Below are 21,539 nucleotides of genomic sequence, written 5' to 3'. Positions count from 1 at the left end.
AGTTTTCCAAAACTAGTGACAGACATGCAAACTAGTCTAAAAAGAGAAGATAACGTAAAGTAGGTAACGTAAAGTAGGATAAATATCATAAGGCCACACCCAGAAATTTTCTATTTAAGCCACTGTAAATGAAACACAAAAGATAATCTTGAAGCCACCCGGAGGTTAAAAAGATATATTACCTACGGTGGAGTGAAATAATAATTACAGCAGACTTCTCATCAGAAACCGTGGAAGCAAGAAGACAAGTGTGTAACATCTTTAGAATGCTGCTAGCAGAAAAACAAAAGCCTGTTAACCCAGACTTCTATGCCCAGCAAAGACATCTTCTATACGTGGAGGAGAAATACTTTCTCATACACACAAAAAAGGAGAGAATTCATTTCTAGTAGACCTACTCTACATAATGTTTTAAAGGAGGCCGGGTTTTTTTGGTTTGTTTTTTGTTTTTAAGGAGGTTTTTCAGGCAGAAGTATTATGATATCAATCAGAAGAAATGAGGCATATTGAAAATGAATAAGTTAAGGTAAAATGAAATTTGGATTTTTCTTATAGCTTAATATCTCTAAAAGATATTAATAATTTAGTCAGAAATAATAATGATATCATGTGTACTTAGTGTATATGCTTTAAAAATATGACAGTGGTGCAAAAAATATGAGGGAGGTATTGGGGATGTAGTTTTATAAATCCAACATTACAACTTAAAGTGGTATATTATTTGAAGATAGATTCAGATGGTTTGAAAATGTACATTGAAAAACCCTATGGCAACCCCCAAAATGGTTTAAAAAGATACAAATCATAATTCAATAGAAAAGATATAACGGAATCAGAAAAATTGATCAATTAACCCAAGAGAAGGCAGAAAAAAATAGAAAAAAGAACCTGAGGACAATATGATCCAGCTGTTCCACCTCTAGGTATTTATTCAAACAAAATGAAAACATATACCCATGGAAATATTTGTATACAAATGTTCATAGCTGCTTTATTTGTAATAGCAAAAACCTGGAAATAATCCAGATATCTACCAACAGATATATGGATAAGGAAATTGTGTTGTATCCACACAGTGGACTATTCAACAGTCAAAAGGAACGAACCATTGATACATACAACAATATGGATAAACCCAAAACAATGATAAATGAAAGAAGTCGGTCAAAAAAAAGAGTGTGTTTTTGTTTGTATAAAATTCTGGAAAAGGCAGACTATTCTAAAGTGACAAAAATAGATTGGTGGTTGCCTAGAAATGCAGCATGGATGTAGCAAGAGAAAACTTTTGGGGGCGTAGGATATGTTTATCTTGATGTGATGGTTTTGTGTGTGGGTGAAAACTTAAGCTTATATCCATTAAATATGTGCAGTGTGTTGTATGTCAATTATATCTCAGTAAAGCTGTTGAGGAAGTATGTTTTATAGAGATTTATTATAGCACTTTCCAGTTTGCAACAACTGTATTTTAATTTCCTTCCAACTTCACTGTGCTTCCATAAATTTGTTCTTATACTTTCCTGATGCAGGATCAGAATATCATGCCTAACTTCATTTATGCAAAAATTATGGCCCAAAACTATCAAAAATTTACCCTTCATCATACACTACTACTAAGTACCACAAAGTCTAAAACTCTGACCTTCGATTTCCACCTTCTGTTCCTCCTATGAAGTCATCTTGTGGCTAGCTGCTCACCAAATTGTTTCGCTCATCTTCCTGGGCACACAGCTATATTACATTCCCTATCCTCCTTTTGCAGTTAGATATGGCCATGCAACCCAAATCTAGCTAAGAGAATGTAAGCAGAAGTGATAGGTACAACTTTCAGACCTGATCCTTAAACATCTTTTGTGTGTGATCTTTCTTGCCTTTCCGTGAGGACCCTTCCAAGACCCTCTAAGAAGGAAGAGCCACAATATAAAAATGCCTTTGTCTGTAAATTAAAATTTAGAAAGCTGCATGCTTACCAGGGACAGTGGAATTAGACTGTTATGTGAGCCATGAATTGAATTTTATTGGGTTAAGCCATGAAATTTGGCAGCTGGTTTGCTACAGCATCCATATTATAATAACTAATATACGCTGCTAATTTTTACCAGCAGTAGTGGAGATAATAAAGGTGACCCTAAACATAGCAGTGTCTTTCCCTGCACAAATCTTTTTTTTTTTTAAGCTATTTTTGTACATTACTCTGGGGCCAGATTCACAATAGATATTTAATAAATGCTTTTTAACTTTCTTGGACTTATTTTTTCCATTGTCTTTTTGGAATACAGGAACAACAGAAAAGAATATACATTTATTTGTTTCAATTAGTATTTCTATATGAAAAAATTAAAAAAGATACTTTTAGAAGTTTTGTCAATACAGATGTCTCACAACTATACTGTCACATAATAGTTTTCTCTATTATCTGTAAGAATAAGAATCATAAAACATTGTGATTGAGAGAAATAATTACTATTGAAATAGAGTGCGTATAAATCTTCATATAAGTTACTTGCAGAAAACTTATTCACACTTTGGATCAAAATTCCATTATACAATTCCAAATTATGTTTTCAAAAACAAGTTACAAAACAAAATACTTTTCTTTCATACAAAATCATCTTGTAAAAGCATTATTTTTATGAATCATGATATTTCATTTCAATTTGTGGTTGTTATTTCTAAAGAAACTAAGTGGCTCTATTTCTACACAGGATTTACTAAAACAAACTTGGCTACATGAGTACAGAAGGAATAAAGACATTTGGTTCTGATGTTAAACTAACTGATGATTGTTAAAAATGCTACCTATGGCATGCCTTTTCTGGGTAGATTCAGAAGATGTGATACCACTTCCACAAGGCTTGCATGTGGCATAACCACTGGCCCTGAAGTGCACACACCCCAGAGGAGGGAAAAAGGGGGTCTCTTCTCAAATTGCAAGAAATATCCTTTCTAGAGAAATGACTACAATCATAGAAGAATTGCTGTTTCCTTGAGGAATAAGAAAGGAATGTGTGTGGGCATTTGGGAGTCTGGAGTTTAGAGTGGGAGATGTGAAATGACTACTCTAACACGTAGAAAAGCCCTTCCCTGCAGCACATTTTTGAATCAGGCTCTTACTTGACAAGTACAGATGGGCTAGGAAAAAAATGTGAACTAACTCAGTTCAGAGGGTAGTGTTACCTGGGGGCTATGTACTTTACACACTGAGATCACAGATGTTCAATGAGCATGAGATATTCTTGATGAAGCTCTGTCCTTATTGCTTTATTTGCTTATTTATTAGAGATACCTATTAATTAGTGAAGTAGGTACATGTTTGGTAATGGATAGACTTATTCCATAAATACTGAAAATAAAATCCTCATCCAAAGAGTGGAGAGCTTAAGAAAGAGCTTGAAAAGGTTGGGAATACCCCAAAGAGAGGTTGAAGAGAGAGCCTTGAGGCAGTTCACAGGTCATAGACCTTCAGATGAGTGAGGAGTCACTCAAAACCCTCCTCTATACCTTATTCAAAATATATCAATGGACTTAATGTGAATAAATCAACTCCATTCCTCTGCCTTGGAAGATCATAAATAGAAAATCAAAGAACTAAAATCAGAGGGCTAAGAAGGACTTAGAGAAGTCACAGAGTTCACCAGTTTGCCTCCCAGCATAGGATGGCCTCTAAGTCTAACAAGGCAGGTGATGAATATTCTTAAAGGTGGCTGGTGGTTCACACTGTTCAAATGGAGGTCCAACTACCATTTATTAAAGGAAAGAGCTTTTGTTCCCCCACTGATATCAGTGGCAGAACTGTTCTAACTAAAATATATGTTAAATATCAGAAGGCATCAATACACTTACAGAAGATTGTATTTTTTGGATTTCACAGTAACATTAGGCAGTGTGTTTTAAAATTGTAACTTTGAAATTTAAAAACAATTCAAGTTTCTTCACCACTGATAAAATTGTGATTTAATTTTATTTTTTAAATTTAATTTTGTTTTTTAGCTGCTCAGTTTGATTCTCCTTGGCTCATCTACACTCAGGCAGAGGGTGTGCATGTGGCAGGTCTGTTGCTCCTTCAGTCCTGCCTCCATGCTCTGGTGCATCCCTCCTCAGACCCCAGTACCAGCGGTAGCCTAAAATTGTGGCCTTTACAATTACAAAGAGCATGTGTGGCCTTTAAATCTGTGCACTTATGGGACAGATTCTTTAAAACTGTTTTTGCCTTTACTTTTCTCCCTGTCCACAAGTAGTTGTAGCTGGATTCTTTCTAAATTTCTCCTATTTTCCTTACTTCTCCCTCTATGAGATCCTGAGACTCATGATTTGGGCTTAGAAAAATCCGGTATAATGGAGAGAACCCTGGACCCCTGAGAGTTGTCTGAGTACAGGAGGGACAAGTAAACAGTTTTAGGGTAGTGTGGTAGAGGCTTTGATGGAGTCACGTGCAGCAAGCAAATCACCAATGGGCTCGTTAGCTCTTGCTGGAGAGTCAGGGAAAGTATCTTTGTAGTGATTTGACCAAGAGGAAGGATGGGTGAAGGGGTGGTGGTGTTCCACAGAGGAAACAGCACACACAAAGTTGTGAAGTTGTTAAATAGCATAGTCCATTCAGTGCATAGTAATCAGTCATTACTGAAGTTTAGAGTGGGTAGCATGGAAAACCGCAAAGTAGGTATAGGCCAGGACATGGAGGGACATAAATCATTATGGACAAATTTTTGGCTACTACCATTGACATGTTATTAAATCTTAATCTTTCTGGCTGTTCCTTCTTCCCATGAGAGTAATACAGTAATTCACTAGCAGAAGGCCCACAAAGGCTAAGAGGGGCTACTATGAACATAGCTGGAATCAGAGTGGTAGGGAGAGCTACAGAGAAAGCAACCTAAGAAAGACACTTTTATAACCCTGCCCAGCTGCCTTTTCTTGCAGTGATGCATTCTGATGAACCTTCCTGCTGGCCACAACCACCATTATCTGTAAGGCTTAAACAGCTATGTTTGTCATTTAGATTTTGGTGGTAAGACCCCACTTTAATTCAGGTCAAAGGTTGACCTGAACTTAAAGGGAAAGAAACAAGGTTGTGAGATAACCAGAAGACTAGCTGGTACAGTTCTGTTGTCATGCATGGAAATACCCACTGCTTTGGATCCCAAGCCATTCAAGAGACTATGTTCTCCTCCTATTCCCTTCCAGTACAGTGCGGTTTAGTATTGCACCACTTCCTTCATATGCTGACAAGAGTCACATAGCACTGATTCATTTCTCTGAACTGTCCTTCTTAAAAGCTGATCTGAGCTACAGAGTAAGTTCCAACATTATTGGAACTTGTCTCAAGTTGCAAAGTCAATCTCCCTTTAATTATGGTGTATTTGGATAGCATTTATTCCATAAATAAGAATAAAAAAAGTTGAAAAAGAGTTTCTGAGAGTTCAGGTAGCAAAGAAGTGGAAGCCCAAGTGGATTTCTTCATTGTTATTACAGTAGCAAATATGTTGAAAGTGCAGGTCACTATGTGAGTTGGTTTCCATCTTGTATTCGTTCATTCATTCATCTTGTAGTCCACCTTGTATTCCAGGATAATGTAAGAGGAGGCTCTCAGGTTAAGCAGGGACCTGAATAGTAAAGAGTAGTGCCGTGTCAAGGCTTGTCTGAATCTTCCCCAAGATTTGCATTTTCTCAAATATAAAGGTGGTGTGTTATGTCAGTCTGGCTTCAAGCTTAATAATGAAAACAAGGCTGACTCCTTGTCCTAAAATATAGATAGATAGATCATAGATAGATAGATAGATAGATGATAGATAGATAGATAGATAGATAGATAGATAGATAGATAGATGATAGATAAGATAGATTTTAAAAAGAGAGAAAGAAAGAAGGAACCAATCTCCAGCCTGGATCCCAGCTTCTCAGAATTCTGCCAAGCCCCAGTTTAAGCGTAAGTTTCTGTTTTACTACTCTTGTAAGTTGCTGTTCTCAGTGCCATATTCTGCTACATGTTAAGGGAGCAGGTTTTCTTCATCCTATACTGTCCACAAATGTCTAAAACATGACTGTATAGGAATGAATTTTCAGGACAGTGGAATTAGCTGGCGTAGAGAAATATTTGTTGCCAACTGTCCCATATCCTAGCTTCATTCTTGCTCAAGTAGAGAGGCTAGTACACAACTGTGGACTCTTCCTATATATAAACCCCTTTCTGTGAATCTCTTCCAAACATGTCTGGGTCTCTGGAAATAATGAGCGTATGAAATGGTGGATCTGAAAAAGGGAAAGGTCTGGTTTGCATGGGAAGGTGTTCCAGATTAAAAGCCTGTTCAAGAAGGCTTCGTTTCACTTCTTACCATGTAGACAACAGGTCAGTGAATTTTTTTTGAAATTAAAATTTATTGTCTGAAATCTATTCCATACAAAATGATTCCATTTGAGATCATATTTTAGAGTTCATATTAGTAACTTAAACTAATAATTTTAAGATGATTTTTTTAAGCACTGAAGTTTAAGAAACACATCCTCTTAGGTTTTAATGGGTATGTCATGTTCTTTGATACTTGATTTATAAGAGGTAAGTTATTTCCCATATCACTGTGGTCTTCTTCAGACATAGGATCAAAGTAAGATTCCTTAAATTTTAAGACTGTGGTTGTTGCCAGTAAGATTTATTCAGTTAACTTTCAGGTTATTATTTTTGTTAATATGAATTTTCACAAACTAAGTGGTCTGAAAATAAGTTATTATACAGTGTGACAAAGTAGGTTTGTACATTTCTCACCAAAAGTATTGTGCTGAAAGCACAATTTTCATTTTGTTTTTCACATGTAAAAATTAAAGGCCGATTTTAGAACAAATAACTGCCTTGACTTCATATAGCTTTCTTTTCTGTTTGGGGCTCTCATTGCCTATAACAGATGAAGCAGGTTCAGTAGGACGGTTCTACTGTTTAATTTGATGTCCTGACATCCTAATGGTTGCATCACGACATTTAGTTGTCCCAGATCTCTTTATGCTGTTTTCTGGGAGTGACAGAGTCGAAAAAATATGCCTCTTGAAGCTGTCATTCTGCTTAGCTCCTCCTCTGCAATTACATTTGCATGCATAATACATCATAACAAATTAGATGTCGCAAAGACAAACAACAGGAATTATGTGAGCTCGCGGTGAGAACTGTGGCTGATGTAACAGGCGAGGAGGAGATTGGAGGGTGAGGGAAAGAAGAAAAAAAAAACTAATTCATGAGAACCACCATAGAAGATGGCAGCTGAAATTTATCTTCTCATCTTTTTAAGGCCAATAGTCAATTGCAGAAAAGTAAATGAAAAGGGAAAATTCAAAACCAATTTGGTTACTACCAGTCTGATAGGAGATTAAAATGAAACAGTGGTATTTTGTTCTAGAGGAGAAGATATTCATTGGTTTGGAGGCAGTACAAGTAACGATGACACAGAGGAAATCTCTTTATTTCACATGTTAACCTGGGGAAAAAAAAAAAAAAGAAAAGAAAGATATTGAGGTTGTAATTCAAGCTTATTGGAAGTGTTTTCTACTAGACTGGAAACAATCTTCTTGACTGAATGAACCTAGGCTAAAATTACAGCAATGCCCATAAACACCTCAGCCACTCTGTTGGGCTCCTACCTTATAATGACTGGATTAAAGTGTTTTTCTTATGTGATTGTATGTCTTCTGGCCTCCTGACACACGAAATTGGCCAATTTAGAAGCTCTGGTACCTGATGGTCATCGAAAGGCCATTGTCCCTGAAGTGCTATTAGTACATGTCATACCTTGGCCAATAACTGGCACAAGAACCAGGCCCTTCTCTAAAAGGTTGGAATAGCCACTTTCAAAATGATGAGAATCAGTCAATATCGGCTGATGATTTTAAAGGTTTTACTTAGTCTGACAAAAGAAGGGGAGCAGGAATAGGACTCCTGGTTCCCTTTGTTTTTGTCCTCCCCTCCCCCGCCCCATCTCTTTCCATCTTTCATACTCATTTTCTGTCTGTTTTCTACAAATACATAAGGGAAATAATAAATTTTCAGTAACATGGAAGTTGGATTAAATTCAGGAGAAGCCCAAAATATTAGTGCGGCTACAGTGCATGCTGTAAATCGTTGCTCTCTGTCCTGCTGTCCTCGGCTTCTATTTCCTTAGCTTGCTCCCTCCCAGCCCTCTTGCTTCTCCTCTGATCTCAGGCCAGGCATCCCACTCTGCAAGGAGGCACGTAACAGATTGCTTCAGCGAAGCATTTGCCATTCTCCAGGTTTCTTCTCATCATTCTCTTGCAGCCTTTTTTCCAGTGCTCCTGACAACGTGGAAGAACTCCCCAGCCAATCATTTCTGGCATTCCACTGGTTCCATGGGGGGATCCAAGGAAGCCCATCAGCCTCTGCTAGGCTGATAACCATCATTGCTTCTAATGCGTGCTTCGGCATTTCTCATCACAGCATGCATCTGTTGGGGAGATAAAAGGAGAGATTTACAAATATATAATCAGCAGATGTATGAAGGCTGTCGAAGCAAAGTAGACTAAGAAGGAGGCATATCCACATTTTCTTGGGGGTAAGAGTGGTTAAATATGCTGGCTTTTGTATGATTAGGTCATTACTAACACCTGGAGGCTGTCTCGGTCCTTGGAGGAAAACCGTGGCGAATATTTGGTAAGGAACACATTTGGTTCACAGAGGGGGTTATTCTGGGCCAGATTGGAAAACATTTTAAAATGGAATATTGCTTGCATAAAAGAGGCAGATATCTCAGCTTTGCTTCATAACAGGAGTTCTCTAGTGGATTCTTCTGCATAATGGAGCTGTATGGTAGATCTATGGAATATCACACTCTGATGTCAGAAAAGCATACATATCCTCAGCCAAATGTTTGCATGTATATTAGAGCATATACAGTATTATTTCATCACTGTCTCCCAGGCCCTTGTGTATTAGCTCCCCAGCCCCACTTGTAGAAGGAACCTCCCTTAAAACCAGTGGGGTTTTTCAATACCAGTGAAGAGTTTTCATAACTATAGTCCTTTAAATATTATTTGAAGTCTATCTCTTGTTAATCTTTAATATTCTCCTTCCCCCACCCCAGAAGTTTCCTGTGTGAGAAACATGGAAAATTTTGGAAACTTTTCGAATAAATGTCAAGATTATTTCATATTTGAGGCTTGCCTTTCACCTTCACTAATATAAAACTGATAGATATTATTGTCTCTCTTCATAAAACACATTTTATTGATGACTTTCTCCAGCACGTGTTAGAAGCCATATTTTTTTTAAAAAGAGAGAAAGGACAGATTGTAAACTTGTGGGGAAGGAAACCAATACCAAGAAATTAATTACTTAGCCTTTGCTTGACAACAAGAAAAACTTAGTGTGGTGATTTCTCACTGTGGACCCAGATTTCTAGAAAACTATACATAACCAAGAGAAGCTCTGGGGGTCACACTAAGTCATCAGGATATTGGGAGGTTGCATTAGGATGACACTGTCCGACAGAGAGGAATTGCTTGCTCTGGTAAGGGATTAAAAATTTAGTACTGTAGGATATTATATCATTCTAGGCCTCTCTCTATCCCCTTCCACTTTCTCTCACACTGCCTAGTCATTTTCTCCTCTCTGCTCTATCTATGGTGAATACTTCATGCTTCAAAAAAATTTTTTAGAGGGAATCTTTCAGCTTTTTCCTTTGGAAACTTTAATTTTGTGGGCTACATTTTCTTAAACATGAAGCTTTCCTTTTTCTCTGCTGAAATTAGAGGAAAGAAGTAACGTGGATGCTGAATACTATGTCTTCAGTAAAGCAAAATGGCAGTGATTTTTGGATGGAATAAAATTAATAATTAGGGACACTAAATGAAGAATGGCACAGGATAGTGTCAATGCCAGCATTGCACATGCAGGCTTCTTTGGTTGAACATCACCTAAGCTATTTTAGAACACAGCTACATGTCTTTAATGATTACAAATTTTCTTTCATCCCCAGAGTGAGATGAGAAAGAAATTATATCTGTTTTTCTTCATTGTCTTAAAGGTATATGCGTAATCTATATGATAAACATGTGGCAAGCAACTGGCACATAAATAATTCACCAATGTTGAACAGGGAATGCATTCCAGAATGCCATTCCACACATCCCACCTCACCCTTCCCCCTTCCTGCCCTATTCAATACCAGCATGACCTCCATCGAATAGGTATGTTCAATTAAATCTAGGAACTCCTCAATTTCTATTATAACTCCAGAAACAAAATGAAACTCCTCAATTTCTGTTATAACTCCAGAAACAAAATGAAACAGAAAAATTATCACTTTTAAAATACTGTATTCCCTTTGTAAGAGGTGAGATTTCCCCTCTCCTAGTCAAATGATTTTGAAAGTCAGATAAACCTGAAGTTAGAGAGGATTTCTCTCTCCCTACTTACATCCTACTTCATAGAATTTCTATGAGTCATATTGTTTTAAGGGTTCATAAAAGAATGCACTTGGTATTGTACCAATTTAATGTTCCAAAGGAAACATTTGCCCTTGAGATTCTTCTAATATGCTGCATTTGGATTCAATGAAAGAGGTTATGTGCATAACTTTTGCTGTCTAATGGGTTTTTGTGTGGTCTGTCTGATGGTGATTTGGGGATGAGAAAGGAAATGAGAATCAATATTGTATTATCAATTTCTGTTAATCACCATCAGCCTTCTGTCCCTCCCCCAACACATTCCCATCCACCTGCACAATATTCTCCTTTTATGGTATTAGTATATTGATAAAACCTTACTTTACATCTAAACATAATATTGTGGCAAAAAGGAAAAAAAATAAGCCATTTCAGAACAACTGTTGGTTTTGTAGCCAAACTTTTCTTCAGTTCTTGATGCAAAAAATACAAACTGTAAAAATTCCATTTTTCCCATACAGTCAATAGCTAGTCACATTACTATTTTATGTGATAGATATGACTATTCTGTGTGATCAAATGACTTTTCAATTCTTAATTTGGACATATCTTTTGAACACTGAAAATAAAATATTAAAAATATTCAGAAGTTTATAGTATTGTAACATCCTCTATGCCTGCAGCTTTCCCTCTGTGTTGGTACTGGTGAGCAGATATTAACAATAACACTTGGAGAACTTTATTATCCAATTTTGTGTGCATTCAATAGGATTATGAGTTTTTGATCATACAAATGCAAAAGAGATTTGGCAGTAGCAGGAAGCAACATAGTTCTAGAAGCAAATTTCCATTTTATTAATCTGAGATAGAACTACTTTTTCCAAATTGCTACACAGCTTGAATTATCCGTTCAGCTTTCTCTGTTTATTCTTTGCACCACTAACCTCAGAATGTTAGTGGTTTATATAAATTCACAATCCTATGAAATCTGGGGGACTAGAAATCTTTGGATGCTATCCATACAACTAAGATGCAGCCAATAAAATTTTTAGCTTTCTTTGTAGGTGGTCTTTGTTGGTCTTGGTTAGTGACCTGTGTAAGTAGAAGTGATGAAGAAGACTCTTGAGATTTATTTAAGGTAAATAATTTTAACAGTTCACAAATTTGCTAGAAATTTCTCTAACGTGCCTTTGAAATCTATGTTGAAATCCTCCTCTGCATGAGGAACTCTTAAAGTGAGGTGTCTCATTTACTTCAGAAACCCAGCCAATTTTTAATTCTACCCCGCATTAGTAATGTGGATGGGGAGGTTCCATTACAAAAAGGTGAATCTGGAGCTCTTCTGCAGAGGGCATTCTCCTGACTCTCCCATGGCCTCTTTCACACTAAGCCACATTTACACAAAATACCCTGAGGCTTATGCTGTCTGGATGAGCCTCTGATTATCACCTGCTGTGTTCTGGTCACATCTTCTTCTTCTTCTTCTTTTTAATTCTTTATTTAAATTCAATTTAATTAGCATATACTGTATTATTAGTTTCAGGGGTAGAATTTAGTGATTCATCAGTTGCATGTAACACCCAGCCACTCATTACATCAAGTGCCCTCCTTTATGCCCATCACCCAATTATCTCTTCCCCCACCCACGCCCCCTCCAGCAACCCTCAGTTTGTTTCCTGGAGTTCAGCGTCTCTTACGATTTGCCTCTGGTCAGCACATCTTCTTCCCGAGAAAGTTGGCATCATCTCACAGTTCTCCTTCCTACTCCCACCTCGGACAACTTCAACTTCCATATGGAGAATACACCTGACAACTAAATTCAGTGTTTAAAAAAAAAAAAAATTCTTTTGCTTTTTAATAGTCCTTTCCTGGCCACAACTGGCCTTTGTCAGTAGCCATGACTCTTCCATTCCATGAACCCACTCATTGGCAACAACAAAACAATGTATTAGCCTCCCCAGTTCCTTTGATCCCTGATCCCACTAAAATTTCTCTTCCATCTCATTAGTATCTTCAGTTTTTCGAGAGGCTATCATTATTTCTTTGACTGCAACTTTATGTTGCAATAACATACAGGCCTCTTCTGCTAAACCCTCAAATTTCATTCATCTTGTTCTTTTGACAAATCCATTCTATACTTCTCCAACCTAAGGCCGGGGTTGTATCTGCTTGACAGCAACATTGCCAGTTCTAGTGTGTTCTGGCTCAGTTCCTGTTTTACTAAGCTGAACTGGAATGAAGATAGCAGCAGGAGATTTCAATAATGAAGCTTAATCTTAAGCTTTAAGCCTTGGTGACTGGGTTAGTAGTACCACCGGTAAAATAGAAACTTTTTGGGGGGTGGATGGTTGTGATGGAGTGGGGTGGAGAATTTTCAGCTCAGCTATTAGAATTTGAGGTGAATGGGAATGTTCTATTTGAAATGTCCCTTAGAAATTAAGAAGTAAGACTAGAAATTGCTGGAAAGAGGAGGACTGCAGACAGTAGTTTGAATAGTTGTCATTTCACAACAGCAGCAGTAAAGGAGATGGACTCCACAACTCCCATGGTTCATATTTTGTCACAGGTTCCTTTATAAACACTCTCGCACTTAAACTTCATAGCAACTGAAAGGGAGAATATTGTCATTCCTATTTTATAGATTAGGAAACCAAAGCTTAGGGAATCTGTGGATAGAACTAAGATAACGGGAAAGGTATGGAGGGAACAGAGTCCAAGCGACACAGACAGTTTTAGGGCACATAGTTACTCAGCAGACACTTGTTGGTTAATTGATAGAATCACAAAAAAAAAAAAAAAAACAAAAAAAAAAAACAGGGAATTGAGAATTTAGAGAAAAACTAGGTGGCTTTCAATGCTGAACGCCAAATGTTCCAAGGATGATAACTAAGACGAAATTGTTGGTTTGATATTCTGAGACCACTCACTGGTCATCCTGAGGAAGCAGTCTCAGAAGAATGAAGAGGACTGAAGTCAATTGCATGACACAAGGATGACAACTTGGAGAAATATGGCAGTGCGTGGATGGAGATCTTGAAGGGTCAGGAGGTTTAAGTGAAGATTTGCCTTAAATTAGTTTTGTGGGTTGTATTAGTTAGTACAGGAAAATAGCCTTGGTGAAATCCTATTGGGTACCACAGGAAAGTGACCCTTTCAAGAAGTCACTTCAGGTGGTAACACCAGGGCAGCCTCATCCATGCAGCCTCTCAGCATGCCAACTAGATTCCTGGTTGCTCAGGAAGCAGAAGAGAGATTGTGGGGAACTCACAGTTAGTCCTAAGTGCATCAGACCATGGTATCTCTTCAGCTTCCAGCCTGATACCCTGAAGAGTCAGTGGCCCTAATGTACCTTCAAGGGAGGCTGGAAAGTGTCAGGGAGCATGTACTATATTGGGTGAGCATGCCTCTCTCTACTTGAGTGAAGGAGGCCATGTTGCCTATTGAGGTATTAAAACAACAGCATGCAGGTTGGGCTTTACAGCTGTTCCTGGACTGTTTTGGTCAGAACCAGGTGATCCTGGAATGGCTTCCAAGTTCCATGTGGAAATTTCTTCAAGTTAGGCATCCACAGGACCTTCTGTCTATGCTTTCCTCCTTTAACAAGTTAAAACTAGGAAAAGTAACTTTGAAAGACTTTTATCCACAAAATATATGGTAACATTTAGCAGCTTCGTGGATGCATAATTTGGCATAGAATTGCCAGCTTGCTGGACTGGGGAGAGAGAAGTCGAAAGCTTGCATTCCACCAGGAAGGAGAAAGGTAAATAGAAAATAACAAAAGGATCAGCAACCTGGCTCCCTCTGGAGATTCTGGGATTGAATTCTCTGGGAATGAAGCCTTTACTTTACCTTCTTTTATTACCTTGTACAGGTTTGCGGAGCCCAAATCCATTTTGTATCAAGGTTAGCCTTCATTCAGCTAACCTGAGAGACAGAACATGAAGTGGGTGGGGGAGGGCAAGTCTGTGTCCTTCCTACTTCCTGTGAGCCAGTGGGCAGGCACTCACACTGTTTCTTGTCTGAAGACAGAGCTCAGCATCCAGATTTCTCTAGTGTGTATTACAGTTGTTATTCCTCTCTCCTCAGATCTCAGAACACCATCAACCATCCTGAACAAAGCCCTGGAAGCGCAATAAAAAGGTTTTAAAACCTCAGAAAGGAGAGCCTGAGGAAGTACCACCACAGTCAAGGCAAATTAGTATCACCCAGTGGAAAAAGAAGGCTCTCTTCCATACAGAGGGTACTCACAAACCTGCCTTCTGAGGTGTCACAGATTCCCCGAGGCCCTGTGGACTAGTGAGGTAGGCCCCATTTTAAGATAAATGATCTGATTTAATATGATAATCCGTGTACAAGAAGTCAGCAGAGAAAACAGCGATAAGCTCTCAGAAAACAAAACACAAACTCCATGGCAGGGGGAAGAAGAAAATGTGGATGAAGGCCATAAATAAATAACCTTATTGCTCATAGAAGATGGTAACTCTTTCTCTCCCCTTGTCTTCCTGCCTTTCTTGACTTTAGAATCCTTCTTACAATGATTCTTATGTAGAACCAATACATAAACTAAGAGTGAGCCTGCTCTGGCTTTGTGGCAGGGTGGTTTGTGGGTGGAGCGATGTGATGTTTTTGGCCCATGATCCGCCTCCCAGCCTTCCTTTCTGTGTCTGATGTATGTACCATTGTGTGTCAACAACACTTCAATTTTTTAAAAAAAGAGAGAGAGAGAAGCTAACAGGAAGCCTCTTCTGGTTATTACATTTATTCATTCAACAAACCTTTGAATGGTTCCTGCTGAGGCAGTTCTGGAGAAGTCTAGGCTTTCGGAGAACATGCTGTAAACATCACTGATAGATACAGGGTGAAAGGGTCTAATATTAAATAGCACATTTTTAATTTTGTTGCAATAATACCTTTTTAATTTTGTACTCAGATAAAAAGAAATCATGAGTTTATATATCCAGGCTGGATTGCTTTCTGTCTGTGTTAAAGATTTTAACACTATCCCTATGGAATAGGGTTTCTATTCCATATCCTTGATGTCTACACTCCTGTGGGATCTTACCTCTCCCTACATTTTTAATGTTACCCCCAGCTCTTTTCTGCCCCTTATATGCTGTGTGTCAGGCTCTCATCTGTTCTGCTTTCTGACTGCAATTCTACTTGTTGCATGTACCTGGGGTAACTCCTACTTGTCCTTTAGGTCTCAGCTCATGTCATTTCCTTAGAGAATGTCACCAAACCCTTAAATAGAGCTTAGACCTTGTTTTACACTTCCAAAATGTACTCTTCTTTCACAACACTTTGTCATGATTTCAGTGATCTAATTATTCCTGTGATTATCTGCTTAATATCCAGCCCTCCATTAGACTCCAAGCTCCATGCAGGAAAGTTTATGTATGACTTATTTATCGCTTGGTAACTGGCAACTAACAAAATAATTGAGAAATGACGAGCGTTCAGTAAAGGTTTGTTGAATGAATAAATGTTATACCCAGAAGAGGCTTCCTGTTAGCTTCTCTCTTTCTTTTTTTAATTGAAGTGTTGTTGACATACAATGGTGCATACATCAGTTTCAGGGATACAACATAGTGATTTGACAAGTTCATATGTTGTGCTATGCTCACCAAATGTTTAACTACCATTCAACACCATACAATGTCCATTAGCTTCTTGTTAAGGTCAGATAAAAAGGTTGCATTTCAAATATGCTAGTATATGTTTCCAGTTTAAATCTCATGAAATTGGGTTGATGGTCTAACAACCAGATTTTTTTTTTTGGCATATGTAACAGCCCTATGTATTTGGATGGTGCTTTTATTAAAGTACCTTTCCTCGTATGGCAACATTTAATCTTTATACCAACCCTGTGAAGGATGTAAGCCAATAATTATTATTATCTTGTGCATGAGGAAATAAATAAATCACCTAAGAAGCTGTATCTTGCCTTTGCTTCTAAAGCTAGCTAGTGACAGAGCTAGAACAAGACCCACAATTCCTGGCCCAGTGGCAAGTTGTTTTTTTTTTTTTTTTAATTGTGTATATAGAAACATCCCAACTGGGAGCCCATTCTGTGAACAGTTCAAGAAACCAAATACATATATTTAAATTAAAGTTGGTACCATTGGTTCACGTCTCCACTTTAGGTTCTGGCTTCTCTAATGGAATGAAATGGGCCCCTCTTCAAGAGGATTTCTGGTTATACAGTGAAGTTGTCATTTTATATACATCTTTATGTATACAGAAGTAGATTGTTCTCTCTTTACAGATTTCAATGTGGCTGTGCAAAACTGGCTCTTTTCTTTTTAAAGATTTTATTTATTTATCGGAGAGAGAGAGAGATCACAAGCAGTGGAGAGGGGTAGAGGGAGAAGCAGGCTCCCCGCTGAGCCCATAACCCAACACAGGACTCAATCCCAGGACCCTGGGATCATGACCTGAGCAGAAGGCAGATGCTTAATGATTGAACCACCCAGGCGCCCAAAACTGGCTCTTTTCTATAATATGTGACAATAACAATTGGGACATCTTATTAAATAGCCGCATCCCAAATACTTGTACAGAAATAAGATTGAGGTGCCTCCTATGCAGCTACTCTGTTAAATGGAATTTCAGTAACCAAAAGGGTTAAAAAGTGAAAAATATTCAGAGGAAGCCTTGTTAAAGGAATTAGTAATGGGATACGGGAGCATGTTATCTTTAATTTGTGGGCAGGAATCCAAACCCAGTTATTAGTAACCAAAAATCTGTTGCGTTTGGGAATTTTAGAAGCTCTGGTGGAATAATTTAGGGTGGGATTCGTCTGCTTAATGGATCATTGTGCATTGACATTTTTATTTTTAAGAACATTTCCATGTGCTTGTGTTTTCTTTTCTGACTCCTTTTGCTGACTCCTGAACAGGTGCTTCTCATGACTTACTCTTCTGACATTGTTTCATGCTAAAAATCATCTGTTCATAATACATTGAAACTCCACTTTAAAACTATTTGCCTCTGAAAATACTTTCATAATTAAAGCAAATCCTTTTTGGATCCCATCCAAGAGAATTTAATTGCTAAAACAGCAATTACTTATTATTTCACACAGTCTTATTCCAAGAAGATTCCAAAGTCTTGGGACTCCAAGGACAGCTTCATAAGAAAGTGCCATCAAATTCTCATAATGTAGCAAATTATGTACTACATCAAGATAGAGATGATTTTGAGCTCTCTTATATCACTGGTCCATCCCCTAAAACATTTACTGTTAGGCGGGAAAAGGGTGCATTCTGCCAAAGGAAAGGTCAGAAAGAGAGCTTGGAGAAAAATAAGGCCAGGCCAAGAAGAGAGCTGTTGGCATTGGCCTTGCCCTTGCCATCCTCAATACATAATCTCTGTTTTAGTTGGAGGGCATTGAGGAATCCCTAGACTGATGGCTCTGCACCAGATACAGAAGGAAATGAGTCAAAATTGTATGAGGTAATACATTAGAGAAGTAGTATATTTATTTCCAGGCTTAGCTGATTCTGAAAAATTACCATTGTAATTGGTCATTTTACGAATAATGTCAAGGAATAGACCAAGACAGGCTACAGAGGCTCAATTTTATTGATCCTTAAAAAATAGAGCATCTAGATTAGCATACTCGTGGAGTTTGGGGAAATTTGTATGTCTTAAAAGCCACTCCCTCTGTTGCACCTGTTCACTGGTAAAATAGAGGACTTCACTTAGGAAAACAAGCACCTTCCATGAGCACTCAGTTTAGTTGTTTGAAAAAGTAATTGGAGAAAAACAAAGAGATTCTTGTTTGATATGAAATTCAGAAGAAACTCTTGTAGCTTTATGAATGATGGGAGTTCCACTTTCCATGTCGAAATTGCTGGCCTTGTTGCAGATATCCATAAATTAAGCAGCTGGGTTGTTGTTGGGTTTTTTTTTTTTCTTTCCTTTTTGCAATTAAGTACACAGTGCTCACAATGCACAATAGGCCCCTTAGAAGTGCATCTAATCTGTCTACTCCCATTAAAAAAAAAAAAAAAAAAAAAAAAAAAACTGGCTACAGGATCATAAACAAAGAGTCAGTTACAGTACATCTGTACGAAGCTGGAGAGTTGAATTCCAAGAGGATTTATATTGGGAAAATCCCCAAAGCAATAAAAAGAGACAAGCACAAACGTGTCCACACTCCAAATGGTGAGGCAAAGCCTGCTCCCAAGCCAACATGCTGATTCAAAGGATTGGAAAGCTTGTGTTTAATAAAACATAATTCAAATAGCTGTGTTCCCAGTATCAAGGGTTGCTTATAATGATTGTTCCAACGAGGAGGAGGGGCTACAGAAAATTATTTTCTAATGCAACTTGCTGATTTAAAATGTCCACATTCTTGCTATAATGGCATGAGGATTTGAAGACCATAGCAACCAGCAGAACATTGATTTCCCCCCACTCCAGGAGAGTCTCTGAAGAGACCTCCAACTGAAGCTGTGAGACTCTATGATAATGATAGGCCTTAATCACCATATTATCCCTTTAAATTTAGAGTAACAAGCACCATTAATATCCTCATGCAGGTCTAACTACTTATTTAGCAAAGAAGTTAACAGCAGCCAGAGTCATGCGGGCTGGGAGTTACGGCACACTCTGGTTCCCCTTCACCTTCGCATGACAGAACAGGCAGTAGCCTGGAGCATTCGCTGGGGGATGAGGCTTGGCTGTGTTTATAAGTAACACCTGTGTTTGTCTGTGCTTCGAGGTGCCAGATACCCCTTTGTCAAAAATAGCAAAGCTTCCATCAATATGCTAGTCATTTCTGAGGAGGGCTTGTGGTATCATTTTATTTTCCAAAACATCTTTCTTTCTCCAGCCTCCTACATTTAGTTAGGTTTGAATAGAATTAGAAGTGTTCAGAAATCAGTCATACTGGGGCTGAATTTCTAAACCTAAGTGATCGAAATAACAATTTAAAAATGATAATCCTCTTAATTTATTATGGAAAGAGATTCCTTTCTTCTTTATCCTCATTTTCTCTCTTTCTTTATTTTTCCCCAAGCAATCACGCACATGTTTTTGGAGGCATAACCGCTCTAACCCATCCAGAAGCAGACACATTGCAATGCTTCACTATTGCGATTGCAGTTCAGGGTTTACTTTGGACCTTGAGCTCATTAGGGAAATATTTGACATCTCAACTCCAATTATTTAGTAGTCACCAAGCTGCAAAGGCCACACATAACTGCCTGCAACTGGTTATAATTGGAGAAGAATGATAGCAGAGGACTGCATTTCTCTTAATCTCCAAAGACAACAATACCTCAGGTCATGGTTCCTTTCCAAAGTATACTGAAAGGCTGGAAAACAATAGAAGTCCTTAAAGCTTAGAAGCAACCAATTTCTGCATATTAGAAATGTTATAGAGTCCTCTCAGAAAAGTTTTATAGATCTTCATTTGTCTGTTTCCCTTCCTTCCTTCCTTCCTTCCTTTCTTTTTCTTTCTTTCTTTCTTTCTTTCTTTCTTTCTTTCTTTCTTTCTTTCTTTCTTTCTTTCTTTCTTTCTTTCTTTCTTTCCTTTCTTTCTTTCCTTTCTTTCTTTCTTTTTCTTTCTTTCTTTCTTTCTTTCTTTCTTTCTTTCTTTCTTTCTTTCTTTCTTTCTTTCTTTCTTTCTTTCTTTTCTGTAGAAAGCATTCTTAGTTTTTTTCTGAAAGATTCAGTTACTGAATAGCTCTCTGGTTCTTCCTCTCCTTTGCTCTCCCCATCTCTTCCTTGTCCACATTTCAGTCTTGATTCTGAGTCAGTCTGTCAAGGTGTTTCATTACCAAGGGCAGATATTTGTTTCCCAAGGGTTTTGTTTGTGGAAAGAAACCATTTCTTCACTTATAATATTTCTCTAACAAATTCTTCTTCTCTCCTAGTGATCTGAGTTGAACTGTCATTGTCAACATACAGCCTTCTTTATCTTCTTGGAGCTTTTACTTGACCCGTACCTGCTTTACTTTCATGGAGAAATCCTCATGGTTTCTACAGGTCTTGTGCAAAGGGTAATGTTTATGTACCAAGGATTGTTTTTTTCATTATAAACATAGATCCTGTTTTTTTAAAAGTATTCGTTCTACATGATTTCAACTATATGGCATTTTGGAAAAGGCAAAACTATGGAGACAATAAAAAGATCAGTGAGTTGGGGGGAGGAAAGATGAATGTACAGAGCACAGGGGATATTTAAGGCAGTGAAAATATTCCACATGATATTGTAATGATGGATCTATGTCATTGTACATTTGTCTAAACCCACTGAATATACCACACCAAGAGTGAACCCTTAGGTAAACTATGGGCTTTGGGTGATTACGATGTATCAGTATGGGTTCATCTTTGGTAACAAATGTACAATTCTGGTGAGTGATGTTGATATACGGGGAGGCCATACAAGTGTGGGAGCAGGAAGTTAATGGGAAATCTTTGTACTTTTCTCTCAGTTTTACTGTAAACCTAAAACTGCTCAAAAAAATTAAGTCTATAAGAAATTATTCACTATGCACATTTTGCTGTGTTTCAATATATATTTTTTCTCCCAACACAAAGCTGTGTTTCCTTTCCTTTAAAACTGTGGTTTAAGAATTTCTCTAATTGTTTTTAAAGAGAGTATAATGAACTCATGTACATATCACTCCATTTCTACAGTTATCCTAATTTGACCAATCTGTTTTCATCTCATTTTTAAACCTTATAAACACAATGTAGTAGCTACAATACCATTTACATACCTCTTCCCCTATTGTTGGATATTAGATTATTTCTAGTTTTCCAAAATTAGGACAAGTGCTGTGATAAACCAATTTTTTAAAACATGCTTTGCCCTCTCACATTTAGGTTTATTTCCTTGAGTTCAAAGCCTACTTCCCATAGTCTTGACGCATATTACTAAACTACTTTCCCAAAAAGCCTTAGGAAATTTATACTCTAGACTACATTTTATTTTACATAATTAAAAAGTTATTGATTAAAGATGGTTTCTCTTTGGCTTACTTATTTTTTTTTTTATTAATGGAAATCCTAAACAGTTTTGAACAGTTTTCCTATGTTTTCCTTCTAGTTGTGCTTCCTCATTTGTGAACTGTCCTTGCTTTTTGCTCATCTGTTTTTTGGGTTCTCAGTACTTCTCAGGTTTTTCACATGAGATTTCTAGAGGA

This window comes from Eumetopias jubatus, unplaced genomic scaffold (genome assembly GCF_037043125.1).
Source record: "Eumetopias jubatus isolate StellerSeaLion01/CBP00866 unplaced genomic scaffold, mEumJub1_p1.0 scaffold_4, whole genome shotgun sequence".
Classification (NCBI taxonomy): Eukaryota; Metazoa; Chordata; class Mammalia; order Carnivora; family Otariidae; genus Eumetopias; species Eumetopias jubatus.
This window is presented reverse-complemented; position numbering follows the sequence as displayed.